The sequence below is a fragment of the Dama dama genome, chromosome 21 (assembly GCF_033118175.1).
Source record: "Dama dama isolate Ldn47 chromosome 21, ASM3311817v1, whole genome shotgun sequence".
Lineage (NCBI taxonomy): Eukaryota > Metazoa > Chordata > Mammalia > Artiodactyla > Cervidae > Dama > Dama dama.
The window spans coordinates 13801788-13816085 of NC_083701.1; the positions used below are offsets into that span (position 1 = coordinate 13801788).

The following is a 14298-nucleotide window of genomic DNA, read 5'->3' on the forward strand; positions in this document are numbered from 1 at the left end:
AGGGGGTGGTCAGCCTCGCCCCTTCTCACTCCCAGTCTTGCTCTTTTCTGAGAAATGAAAATTCTTCATCGGAGGAATGAAATAGATATAGAACAGGCTCTGTTTCAAAGCAAGGAGCAGGGAGGAAACCTAACTAGCAAAGAGATTTGAATTAAAAAAAAAAAAAAAAGACTTTTTCTTGCCCAGCCCCCACTCCCAAACCCTTCCTGCCCAAGTTCATGTTTGCTGAGGCCTCTTTTAGTCAGCCCTACTTCCTGGGCTGTTTTCAGAAAGAGAGAGAAGGGAGCTTAACAAATGTTTCCGTGTTTGCTTTTGAAGGGAGGACAGGTAAGAAGGGACCCATTCACCAGGGGATTGGTGAGCCGAAATAGCAGGTGGCAGCGGGGCGGAAAGAAACGAAATCCGAGAACAGAGAGTATTTTGGTTCCTGGGACCCCCTTATCTGCCCTTCTGATCAGAACGTGACTCCTGATTGATTTTGAGGAAAGTTCCACCCCCCCAGGCTATTTGCATCCTTCCCTTTTCTCACAGAGGTCGCTCATGTGTGTCTGGTTATACAGCTTCTGATTTATACTGACCCCTAGTTCCTCTTTCTCAGGTGTAAACCTTCCTGAGCTCTTGAAATAATTTCTACTTCTGAGGAGTGGTTGGAATTAACTGTGCCTCTTGTGCTGAGCATCTTACATGTGTTAGCACTGGGTTGGGGATGGGAGCCATTCAGAAAGAAAGGCCTGACCCTTCCCTTCATCCTAACTCCATGTGTATGTCTATCATCAGAACAGTCCCAGGGCTAGTCAGGTGTGGGTGCAAGGTCGGTGTAACCTGGGCATGGTACCTAGCCTCTCTGGGATTCAGTTTTCCTATCTGTGAAATGGGACAGCCATTTCACTTGTTATTTTATAGGGATGTGGGGATCCAGTGAGACGATAGGTGTGGAGGCATTCTGTAAACTTTACATCTCTGTGCTACAGGCTCCAGGGATTAAGTGAGTAGTGTAAAATAGGCTCTCATCTCGACCCTTACTGTGTGTTGGAATTTTGTCAGATGCCATGAAAAAAAAAAATGCTGATGTCCTGGAATCATTTCCACAGACTGGAGTAGGAACTGTTAGGGTTGATTTTTTTCAAGCTCCCTTGTTTTTTTGAGAAAATTATGCAGTCAGGTTTGGAAACTGCTTGGTAAAGAAAAGAGCTGTGGATGTTGAGAGAAAGGAGAATGTGTGGATGGGGATGTGCAGAAAGGAAAAGCCGTGAAGGAAAATGTAGGAATGTGAGTGGCTGGAGGGATCTGTTCCAAGGGGAAATAGTAATGGGAATTGAGTGAAGAAAAGTGAGAGGAGGTCCCTGGTAAGTCCATTCATTATGCGCTGCCGGGACTCAGGAAGGCAGCACCTCTTCCAGGAAGGTCTCGGTGTCTCTCATCCAAGACTTCATAATACCCTGCACTTCTCTATGTCACTGCACCGCTGCATTGTATTATAACTGTCTGGGCGTGTATCTGCTTTCCCCAGTGGACCGCGCCTTCTTTGAGGACACAGATGGTTCCAATCATCTCTGAATCCTTGGCGCTTGAGCGAGGGTGGCTGAGACCAAGAGCCTAATACATGAGGGTTGACTGACAAGAACTGGACAGCTACTAATGATGTACTTTAGGTTTGACCCTGCCCCTATTTAATGGGCTGCCTAAGACCAGCTCTTTTGTTTCTTTGAGTTTCAAGATCATCCTGTTGTGAGATGGCTCTAGGAATTCAAGTATTTGAGTAGCACTGGGTCTGGAAAGAGGTTGATAATCAGTGAAGTACTGATTTGGTTAAATAATTAGGAGACTTTAATTCAGGTCAGTGCTTCTCAAACATTAATGTGTATACTAAAGTTACCTGGGGATTTTGTTAAAATGCAGACACTAATTCAATAGCTATGGGGCAGGATATGCTGAGATGCTGCATTTTTAACGAGCTCTCAGGTGATGTCAGCGAGGTCAGCCCCTGGACCACACTGGAATTGTATATATTCCCCAGGTGAAGTGGATACTGCTGGACCATGAACCACATTTGGAGCAGCAAGTCATCAGGCCATATCTGTGTGATTCCAAAAAAATTTTTACCCCTACCCTGAAATGACGGATTAAAAACAATTCTTTGTTGGCTAAAAAAATGGGATTTAGGACCAGCAAACCTGGTTTCTTAATCCTGCCTCTCTCACTTCCTAACCATGTGATTTTAAGCACGTTACCTCAAAATTCTTCATCTCAGTGTTTCCATGTGTAAAATGGAATAATCAAATCTGTCTCAAGAAGGAAGACTCAAAGAAAGTGAGAATTCAATATGATGATATAGGTACTGCAATTAGTATGCAGTCGGTGCTTAACACATACTAATTCTCTTCTTACTGACTCAGCAACACCGGAAGTAAAGACGTTTCAGGAATTAAAGGTTTTTCTCTTCACATAGAGAAGTTAAGTTTTGTAGGAAACGCAGTACCTTTCACTTCCTTTCTTTAGTGGGCATGAAACCCCCAGGTGTGTCTCACTAGAGAAGCAGTGGGAAGAAAAGAGTAAAAGTGAGAAGCTCTCAGACTCAGACATTGACTCATGCTCCTTAGGAAAAGCAACCGAACTACAAGCCTTCGTAGGGAAGCTGCTAAAGCCAGTTTGGGGAAATAGAAATGAAAATGATAAGAGAAAGACACGGGAACTTCCCCTACTATTACCACCTCACAATACAAGCCTTCTTCCTTCAACTCTCTGCTTTTAATCCTGAGCCCCAAGTCCTGCTGGACTAATCTGTAGACACATTTTATTTATACAATTAGGATGAAGAGATCAGGACAGCTTCATATTTTGTTCTCCTGGAAAACCAGATTTGAACAGAAATATTCTTATCTGGGTCCCATGTAGTAACCTCCGCAATCATTTCTCAGGCTTCTAAATATCAAACTTCAAAGGTAACCCCTGGGGTGATTTTTCATGACTTTCTGTTGGTATGGGTATAATTGGTGTTGTCACTTTCCCACTGTTATTTATTTATTTATTTATTCATTTACTTATTTATACTGCCTTCTGGTTTCCAGCTATCTGTTGGGCGCAAGCTGACCCTAGGCTGTTCATATGGCATCTTTGGGGAACTTGAATCAACAACTTCCAGCTCAGGTGTGTTCCTGCTCTATATTTAGCTCTCTTATATGCTACATTTGCTAATCCTAGTCAGGAGTTAGGAAAGCAATCTGATTAAGGATATAATTCTGTGACCATCTGCTTGATTTGTCACTCCCAGAAGGAATTTGAATTTTAAAAGAAGAGCTTCCTAAAGCAAATGAATCCCTGATCCGGGAAGATCCCACATGCTGCAGACAACTGAGCCTGTGTGCCAAAACTATCGAGCATGTGCTCCAGAGCCCAGGTGCCACAACTGCTGGGTCAATGTGCCACAACTACTGAAGCTCAAACGCCCTAGAACCTGTGCTCCGCAAGGAGATGCATGACCACAACTAGAGAGTAGCCTCTGCTGGCTGCAACTAGAGAAAAGCCCGTGCGGCAACAAAGACCCAGCATAGCCAAAACTAAATACAATTATTTAGAAAAGATAAAGCAAATGAGTCATGTGGGTTACAATAACTGTTCATTGTGCATATTTGGGGAATTGAAAAGCGTACACATGTACAAGCCTAAGTTTTACATTCTGAAGCTCTATATTAGGGTTTGAACATCTCTAGTTTAGAAAGACTATCACTGATTCTGATGCCCAGTCAGAGTCGCAAAATCCTATCTATTGGTGAATTATTGTGAAATATTGTAAGTTTTGCTTTGTCTGTTCTTGACTTAAACATCCATTCTGTTATCCATGGCTGTGTAATAAAATACCTGAAGACTGACTGAGTTAAACAACGTGAATAACTATTTCTCATGATTCTGCAGCTTGCCTGGTCTCAGCTGAGTGGTTCTTCTGCTCCACATAGTATTAACTGAGTTGCTTATTTGGCCATATTCAGCTGATGTCTGGAGCATGCTGGGTGGTCTGAATGATCTGAAAAGTCTTCGCTCATGTCTTCAGGGCCTGATCTGCATGCAGCCTCTCCATGTGAATAGCTTGAGTTTTCTCAAAGCATGGTGGTCTCAGGATAATGAAATCTCTTACAGTGTTGCTAGCTTCACATATGAAAGCAGAAGCTGTTAGTCTTCTCAAAGGCAAAGCTTAGAACTGGCACATCTTCTATACGCCTCCCCAGGCTTAAGGATGGGACCTATAGTACATTTTGATGGACAGAATGGCAGGTGCATATAGGGACGGAAGGTAAATGTGGTGTCATTTTTGGAGACTGTTTATCATGACATGTCCCTACCAATTTGCTAAAGAATAGGAATCTGAAACATAGCACATGCTGAAGACTGCCAATCCTCACACTAAACAAATTGTGCAAAATGTCCATTTGGACCAGATGAACACCTGAGACCACCAATAATTATCTGAAAGGGACTAATAACTAATGGGATTGCTTTCTCTGTTATATTGCTGGGAAAGTGGCTAATTGACCAATTCCCCCTGGTGACTCAGTTGTAAAGAATCCGCCTGCCCTGCAGGAGACTTGCAGGAAGATGCAGGTTTGGCCTCTGCCTCAGGAAGATCCCCTGGAGGAAGAAATGGCAACCTGCTTCAGTACTCTTGCCTGGAAAAATCCCGTGGACAAGGGGGCCTAGAGGGCTACAGACCATATGGTTGTGTCAGCTAAAAAAATATTGTCACAACCTGAAAGTAGAGATTTTATTTAGCGGGAATGTTTAGGACTCTGAGCCCAGGAGACAGCATCTCAGTAGTTCTGATAAAACTGCTCCCAGGAGGCAGGAGGGGAAGTCAGGCTACATACAAGTTTGCAACAAAGGGAGCAGGCAGTCTGAACATCAAAGACCAGGTATCAAGTTAAGGAATTTAGCATTCTGTGTATGGGAAGATGCAAGCCTCTGGGCTCACTGAATTCATTCATTTCATATGCACCTCAGCTCTCTGGGGCCAATCCTCTTTCCTTGTTCACCTTAAGGTGACTGGCAGATGGCTGCTTTTTGCATCCTCCCAGCTCCTCAGTAACCAGTGTTGGGGGTGGCAGCATTCGCTGGATCACAGTTTTGGGAGCCCTCATTCATATTTGGAGACCATAAATCACAGATGGTGGTGTTATTTCTTGTTTATTAACATGGCAGGAGATATTTCCATTTCACAGTCGCGAAGAGTTGGGCATGATTGAGCACGCACACATGCACACATCTAGAGAAGATTAACCCTCCACATTCACTTTGCACTTTCTGAAAGCCCAAGGGAGGTTTGTGGGAGGGTGGCACAATCGGGGGAAAGAACGTGGCTTTGAGCCTAACAGAAAGGGCTGCCAGGTGGGGTGAGACTTTTGGTGAGTTAATTTCCTGAGCCTCAGATTCGTCTTCTGAACACTGCACACGGTACTTTCTCTTAGGCTTCCTGTGAAAACTCAAGATGATGATGTATACAGGTGCCCACTCAACTGCTCGGCAAATATATTTCTTATATTGAGCAGCATTGCTCATTCTTAAAGAAAACCTAACTTTGTGGAAGTATTTAAAGTTGAAGGGGAAAGAAAACACTTATGAGAGAAGGAAGGAGAGAGAGCAAACAGCTAAGTGGATATTTAATGAGTAAGACTACATCATTTAAAATGTAGAGGTTCATTAGTTGGGTGAGTCACCCAAAAGGATTTCTCTGATATTGATAAGCATTGTGGATAGTTTCATTTTCCAGAACAGTGATTCCATCTCCCTTGGAAGAGTCATATCTGCTGGGAAGTTTAAGGAGGGAACCTTGTGAAACCATCAGTGCTCTAAGCCAGGTGGACTGTGGAGGTAGAATGTGAAGAAACCAGAGGAGGTAGAAAAGAAGAATAGATTACAAAAGAGCAGTAAGTGAAGAGAAAGTGTTAGTCACTCAGTCGTACCCTACTCTTTGCGACCCCATGGACTACACCCCATCAGTCTCCCCTGTCCATGGGATTTTCCAGGCAAGGATACTGGAGTAGTTTGTCATTTCCTTCTCTAGGGGATCTTCTTGACTCAGGGATTGAACCCAGGTCTCCTGCACTGCAGGCAGATTCTTTACCAACTGAGCTACCAGGTAAGCCCCAAAGAACAGTAAGATGCCTGGAATTTCATACCTACCTCATCTCTTTTGTAGCAAAGAGGGGATTCCAGGATACTTGGCTACCCCAGACACTCCAGTGCATCTTTGACCTACTGGAACAAGGACTGCATTGTTTCATAAAACACCCATTGATCCAGCTTTGAACACACATTTCCATGTTTCTTTCTAAAGTGATGCAATTATACTCTGCTTTCAAAACCAAAGGAGTCTGGTGGTCTACAGTCCATGGGGTTGCAAAAAGTCAGACATGATTGAGCAACTAACACTTTCACTTTTTCTTTTTCAAAACTATAGCCCGGTAGTTAATAGGGAAGAAGAATACCAATGAAAGAGTACTTAAGGGGAAATCAGCGGATTGGGGCGGGGGGGGGGGTGCTTTTTCCATTTCCAGGATTTTATTTTTGAGATTAAGCGATAATTTACAGGGCAGGAAGGAAGAGCTAAAATGATGTAATGTGAACTGGATGGCAGCTGCTATGCTGCGTACTTGATCTTATTTCTCTCACTGTATATTTTTACAACAACATTGCAATAGCAGCTCTATTAATCCTAGTTTAAAGATGAGTAAATTGAGGCTTAAAGAGTGGGTGAGTTTAGGCAAAGATGAATTCAGAGTCCAAAGTGTTCAATCAAAGCCTTATTATGTAAGAGTAAGATGAAAAATCAGGAAGATGTGTCATGAATCTTTCTGCCTCAAACAGAAAAACATCCTAGAACTGTAAAACTGCCTGTTTTCAGAATGTGCAGAAAATTTTGACAAAAATTTTAGAAAGATATGGATAATTTTAATGATTCAAATAGGTTTGATCTAATAATATATGTAAGGAGCCTACAAATAGATAACACTAACCATTATCTTTATCCAAGTAACAATTGTAAAATCCCAGTACATACTTCATCACAGTAAAAAAAAAAAAATACTACTTTAAAAATTTCCAAATATAGAGATTTTTGAGGTTGCAATGTTCTGTCCATAACTTTGTAAACCCAGGAATAAAAGTTCATATGACCAACAAATGGAAAAGCCAAGCACACATATTTTTTTAAAAAGTTTAGCCACTGGAAAGATATAGCATACTCCAATATGCAAAGAAGTAAAAATAGAAATTATATCTTATCTAAGAATCCATGAAAAGGTGATTACTTGTTATCAAACTTATTGAACATAAACTTATAATTAGAAAGAAATGTATAGCCAAACATGCTTTAATTATTTCATTGAAAATAAATGAATAATTTCAATTAAGAGTCCAGAAAAAGGCATGTAAATCATGAGTACCTGGGAATTGACAAATGTAAAAGGAGAAATTCATGATATAGAAAAAGATAGAGTAGAAAAGATGAAGAGGAGCAAAATCTGGTTCTTTTGAAAAGACCAATGAATGATATTACTCATGATAAGCCGCTGAAGGGAAAAAGGGTGTTCACTTCACATGCTCCAGAGCAGAGTGGAAAATCTATAATCAAAACCCTGCCTGTATCCTGGGCTTCCCTGGTGGGAATCTGCCTGCAATGCAGGAGATGCAGGTTTGATCCCTGGGTGGGGAAGATGCCCTGCAGAAGGAAATGGGAACCCACTCGCCTGGTATTCTTGCCTGGTACTCTAGTATTCTTGCCCTTGGACAATACTCTAGTATTCTTGCCTGGTACTCTAGTATTCTAGTATTCTTGCCCTTGAACAGAGGAGCTTGGTGGGTTACTGTCCATGGGGTCACAAAGAGTAGGGTGACTAAACAGCAACAACAACTGCGTGCATCCAGAGCCCTGTCTAATACATCATCCACCATGAAAAAGATCAAAAGAAAAGAACATTATAAACTGACTTGAAGATGGTAAAGAAAGGTTTTTCAACGTTTACAGGATATACGGGCTATAAGAAGTTTAGAAAACCTACATACTTATTCCTTTCCCTTGCGTGGTCACAGAGCAAATCATGTTTGGTGAACACCACACTGTGGCTGGTGTCCAGTGACTTTTCCCATTTTTGGAACACTTCTGCAATTTTTCCATCAATGTGGAATTTATGAGATCCAGGGAAAGGTGAGGAAACTGACACTAAGAGGAATAAAATGACCAGGCCAAGAGGAGAAGCCAGAATTGGACCTCAGGGGCTTTATTAAACCTGGCTTATGTATCAGACACAGTTTCACATATGTGATATGGGAGTAGATTTTAGGATCTCTGTTTTGCCAATACTAATGCCAGGGCACAGGGAGGTTCAACAACCTGCCCGAGGCCACACAGCCAGTAAGAAGCAAGACCTGAATCCAGGCTGCCTGACTCTGGAGCCCATGCTTGCAAACATTTCACTGAACCACTTCCTAATCCCTGCTGAATGACCTGGGCTCTCTTGCCATCTTTCCCCATCTTATTGACTCCCTTCACATCTCCTTCACATCTCCTGGCTGGCCCAGGATGTTAGGAACTGATTAGGCTAGGAGGGGTGCAGCCATGTGAAAAGAAAAACACACGCTCCCCTTCCCCAGCTGAACCGTTCTTTCCTTCAGCTGATCCTTCCCCTGTTATATAAATGGAATGTTATACAAATGTTTCCGCCATGAGTTTCCTTTCAAAGGATGAATAAAAGAATGAGGCGTTTTGTTTTCCTTTGTTCCCTGGTAGCACCTATGTTAAGAATTTGTGCTTAAAACATGACTCACTAATTCTTGGAGCGAAGCACAAGGAAGTGAACAGACCTAATGCTTCTGTGAGATGTGGGCTCAAGCTTGTGTGGGAAAGAATCAACTGGAACCACTTAGGCAAAGATTCATTCAAAAAACAACAATTCCTGCCTCCTCCCCAACAGCTCCCAACATGATTGTTGCGTTCAAGGAGCCGCATTTGCTTTCTTGTATCATTGTCAAATATTTCAGGCAAGTGATATCTAGTTCCTTTGCATGTGGGTGTGTACCGAATTGTTTGAGTTTATAATTATTAACTGAATCATCAGTTTGCCGTTCGATAGGCAGCTTGGGTTTGGGAATAGTTATTTACAGAACAAAAGTGGGAGGGAGGTGGTTTAAATACAGCACAGGGTAAATAAGCTTGAAAAGTACCGAATTTCTGTGGACTTAAGTACAAGAAGCTTTCAACTAAGCCTGATGCATTTTAATTCGCTGAGCCTGTGTATGCTCTGGGCAGAACAGACTGTGTTCAAGGAGTGAGACCTGAATCTTAGCACACAGAGAGACATTTTCAGAACCCACTTTCTAGAAAGTGACCTATGTGGGCCACCTGCACTTCCCCACCCTCTCCTGCCCCAGTAATTCTATGGCCTGGAATGTTCTCATTATAATTTGTTGGCTCCAGGGAACTGTATGAATGTTGGTGAGTCAGCATGCCGGCTACTGGGGATCCAAAGCAGGCTGCCTGGGTGTGCAGGATGTTTGGTTTGGAAGGAACCCTCTTCCTTGAATTTCTTTTCTTCGCAGGAGACAGTGAGGAGTGGGAAGTCTCTTTGGGTGTGACTGTTGATCTCTTCTTCCCTATTCATTGCTCAGTACCTTCAAAAACATAAGTCCCGGGGCAAGAGGCATTTGGAGAATCAGCTAGAAGAACACTTAAGGGGCCATCTTTTCTGGTGGATGACAAAATTTCACACCACCTCCCCGCCCCCAATATCCCTGGCTTGTCTATCCATCCGATCTCACAGTGTATCAGAGAATGTGTTCTGGATCCTCCGCAAAACTGCGGCAGAGCCTGAAAATCAGGCTTGTCACCAAGTTTTCCCTCCTCATCAAAATGATAGAATTCAGCACCCTCCCTCTGATCCAGGCTCAGAAGTATTAATATTATCACCTGTATTCTCATGGTTGCTGGTATTGCTACGACCATCGTTAGTGCACCCTGACTCTTGCCTCCACATCACTGCCCCCACCTGCACCGTCACACCACCGCCATCAGCAACTCAGCCACCAAAAGCTACCGTCTTAGCTGCTCCACAGTCCACACGACTGCTAATAAAGATGTCGTCATCACTGGGAAGCCTGGTGGCCGGTGGCTCAGCGGTAAGGAAATCAGACTGCACTTCTGGACACAAAGGAGACCCAAGTTCCATCCCTGATTCAGGAAGATCCCCTGGAGGAGGAAATGGCAACACACTCTATATTCTTGCCAGGAAAATCCCATGGACAGAGGAGCCTGGCAGGCTACAGTCCATGGGCTTGCAAAGAGTCAATTGCTACTAACCATGTACACCTTCACTTAATTCAGCAGTTATTTATTGAGCATTTACTGAAATAGTTATAAACTGAGTACAGGCTGGCACTCTACCAGGCCCTAGAGATACCAAGAATAATATCCCATGATTTCTGCCTGGGAGGACAAAAGTCTATCACTTCAGTTCAGTTCAGTCACTCAGTCGTGTCCAACTCTTTGAGACCCCATGAATCACAGCACACCAGGCCTCCCTGTCCATCACCAACTCCCGGAGTCTACTCAAACCCATATCCATCGAGTCAGTGATGCCATCCAGCCATCTCATCCTCTGTCGTCCCCTTCTCCTCCTACCCCCAACCCCTCCCAGCATCAGGGTCTTTTCCAATGAGTCAGCTCTTCATATGAGGTGGCCAAAGTATTGGAGCTTCAGCTTCAGCATCAGTCCTTCCAATGAACACCCAGGACTGATCTCCTTTAGGATGGACTGGTTGGATCTTCTTGCAGTCCAAGGGACTCTCAAGAGTCTTCTCCAACACCACAGTTCAAAAGCAGCAATTTTTCGGCCCTCATCTTTCTTCACAGTCCAACTCTCACATCCATACATGACCACTGGAAAAACCATAGCCTGGACTAGACGGACCTTTGTTGGCAAAGTAATGTCTCTGCTTTTTAATATGCTATCTAGGTTGGTCATGACTTTCCTTCCAAGGAGTAAGCATCTTTTAATTTCATGGCTGCAATCACCATCTGCAGTGGTTTTGGAGCCCAAAAAAATAAAGTCTGACACTGCTTCCACTGTCTCCCCATCTATTTCCCATGAGGTGATGGGACCAGATGCCATGATCTTAGTTTTCTGAATGTTGAGCTTTAAGCCAACTTTTTCACTCTCCTCTTTCACTTTCATCAAGAGGCTTTTTAGTTCCTCTTCACTTTCTGCCATAAGGGTTGCGTCCTCTGCATATTTGAGGTTATTGATATTTCTCCCGGCAATCTTGATGCCAGCTTGTGTTTCTTCCAGCCCAGCATTTCTCATTATGTACTCTGCATATAAGTTAAATAAACAGGTTGACAATATACAGCCTTGATGTACTCCTTTTCCTATTTGGAACCAGTCTGTTGGTCCATGTCCAGTTCTAACTGTTGCTTCTTGACCTGCATATAGGTTTCTCAAGAGGTGGGTCAGGTGGTCTGGTATTCCCATCTCTTTCAAAATTTTCCACAGTTTATTGTGATCCACACAGTCAAAGGCTTTGGCATAGTCAATAAAGCAGAAATAGATGCTTTTCTGGAACTCTCATGCTTTTTTGATGATCCAGCAGATGTTGGCAATTTGATCTCTGGCTCCTCTGCCTTTTCTAAAACCAGCTTGAACATCTGGAAGTTCACGGTTCACATATTGCTGAAGCCTGGCTTGGAGAATTTTGAGCCTTACTTTACTAGCGTGTGAGAGGAGTGCAATTGTGCAGTAGTCTGAACATTCTTTGGCATTGCCTTTCTTTGGGATTGGAATGAAAACGGACCTTTTCCAGTCCTGTGGCCACTGCTGAGTTTTCCGAATTTGCTGGCATATTGAGTGCAGCACTTTCACAGCATCATCTTTCAGGATTTGAAATAGGTCAACTGGAATTCCATCACCTCCACTAGCTTTGTTTATAGTGATGCTTTCATCACTATAAGAGAATAGAGATCTCTTCTTTCCCATTCTGTTGTTTTCCTCTATTTCTTTGCATTGATCGCTGAGGAAGTCTTTCTTATCTCTCTATTCTTTGGAACTCTGCATTCAAATGGGAATATATTTCTTTTTCTCCTTTGCTTTTCACTTCTCTTCTTTTCACAGCTATTTGTACGGCCTCCTCAGACAACCACTTTGCCTTTTTGCATTTCTTTTCCATGGGGATGGTCTTGATCCCTGTCTCCTGTACAATGTCACGAACCTCCGTCCACAGTTCATCAGGCACTCCATCAGATCTAGTCCCTTAAATCTATTTCTCACTTCCACTGTATAGCCATAGAGGAACCTAAAAAATTATATAAATGGCAATTATGCAAGATATAAGGAAACACATGTTGTAGGAGAGGTATAAATAAGATGCTGGGTTTACTAAAAGAGTAGAGTAGAGAGTTTAGTAATTCGGGAGGATCAGCTTCAATGTCAGTTTTTCTGGGAAACTGGAAACTGGAAATCATTTCAGCTCCAAGTTAACATAATAGCCAAGCTAGAATAATTAAGATATAATTAATGCACGTGACAATATGTCTCATGCAGGTCGATGGCTCAAGAATATCAGGGCTCTAGGCCACCACTAATGTAATCCCCCTTGCTTTGCATTCATGGATACAAAATGGTGATCTCCTGTGACTAACTGAATTCAAACTCAGGGAAGGCACAGTGGAGGGAGACCTCCTCTCTTAAACCTTTCTACTTTGACAAGGTAGAGAAAACATCTCCCTAAAGACTAGCAAAGGCCCTTCAATGTGTCTTTGGCTAGAACTGAGTCTCATGGCTCCCCTCTGCTGCACAGGAAGCCTGGGTTGATCACCTAGCGTTTGTAGTCTGTCTAGTTAAGGTGGAAAGAGAAAAGGAAAAAATGGACTGAAATCACTGGCTGTTATGAAGCCAAATGACTACAAAAGAAAAAGCTACAATTCTCCCCAAAGAAGCCTTCTGTGATTCTCTAGAAGGTCCTGGGAGTCTTCTTATAACACCATGCACCATTGGTTAGCATTTTCTTTGATAAATCACACCTAAATAAAGACAAAAATTATAATAAACAGAAAGTTGCTTAAATATTTGTTTAACTTTTATCTACTCATTAGCTTTTAAAATCTAGGAGAATGGGGTAAATGTCTGTCTGGTTAATCAGGGTTTCTGTAGCATCTAGCATGGGGCTTGACATGTAGCAGACAATCAACACTATTTAAATGAATACACATACGAATGAATGAATAAACAAGATCCTTGAGATTTGTTGGGACTGATGAAGAGGAGCTCAACAACAGTAACTATTGAGACAGATGTGTGTATTTCTATGTATATTAGATTCTGACATCTTATTTCTGCAATGGTATTCCAAGCATGTTTGGAGTTTTCTATTTTATACTCAGGCTTCTTGCTAAAAATTACCTTTATGCTTTCTATATTTTATTTCTGTAGTTAAGATGATAGGGAGTGAAAAAGCTAAAGTGGCTCAAGGTTGATTTTCTGAATGAGGGTTTGAAAAATGGCAAAGAATTACACAATATTATTTATAAACAAGCATTTCCACTTTGAGTGACCCTCCTCTTTTCTTCCTTCTTTTTATTCTTTGGGTTGACTATAGATAATGGTAAGGGAAATAGATAATGTAGCCTTGGGCCTCTTTCAGTGTGATGAAATTAAGCCTTATTTTAATGTGTAATGTTCCATAATCAATTGCAGATTATAAGCAGCAGTCAGAGTCTGGTTAAAGAGAAAAAGCTTAGAATAACAGCTAGCAATCTCCTCTTGCTTTTTAAAGAGCATCTGAGAGGGAGAAATCATCTTTATTATAAAAATTAATTAAAATGTTTATCATGAGGAATAAATAATAATGATTTTCTTTTACACTTAGTGAAGCAGGCTGTTAGATGTGGAGTCATTTGAAGCCTTCTCTGTTCAGGGTGTGATCATGCACACTCATTCCTGGACTTCTAACACAATGACGCTACTTCCTCCATTATTCCAAGGATAATCTACTGTCCAAGCCTTGCCAGCTCTACAACATTCATTTATCACAAGATGCATAAAGGCATCACATGCTTGAAATATTCCTTAAACCTGTCTTGCACCATTTAGTTTCAATGAAAACTTCTTGTCCACAAACTTTTAAAACTCTGATTGAGGAGGAAGGAGGAATTTTGTCATGGGATTTCTCTGGGGAAATTGGCCCTACTTTGGGCATATAGTTATGTTCAAATTACCTCTAAAACTTAGTAGCTTAAATGGTAATCATTTTGTGATGTCTATT

At 42.1% G+C, this 14298-nt stretch overlaps 1 long non-coding RNA gene across 1 annotated transcript; it reads left to right on the top strand.

The window, feature by feature from the left end:
- The first annotated feature begins 248 nt into the window (after positions 1–248).
- Positions 249–3864, top strand: LOC133042268 (uncharacterized). Its single transcript, XR_009689463.1, has 3 exons — positions 249–327; positions 3069–3147; positions 3272–3864. It is a non-coding gene; the product is annotated as an uncharacterized LOC133042268 (long non-coding RNA).
- The last annotated feature ends 10434 nt before the right edge of the window (positions 3865–14298 follow it).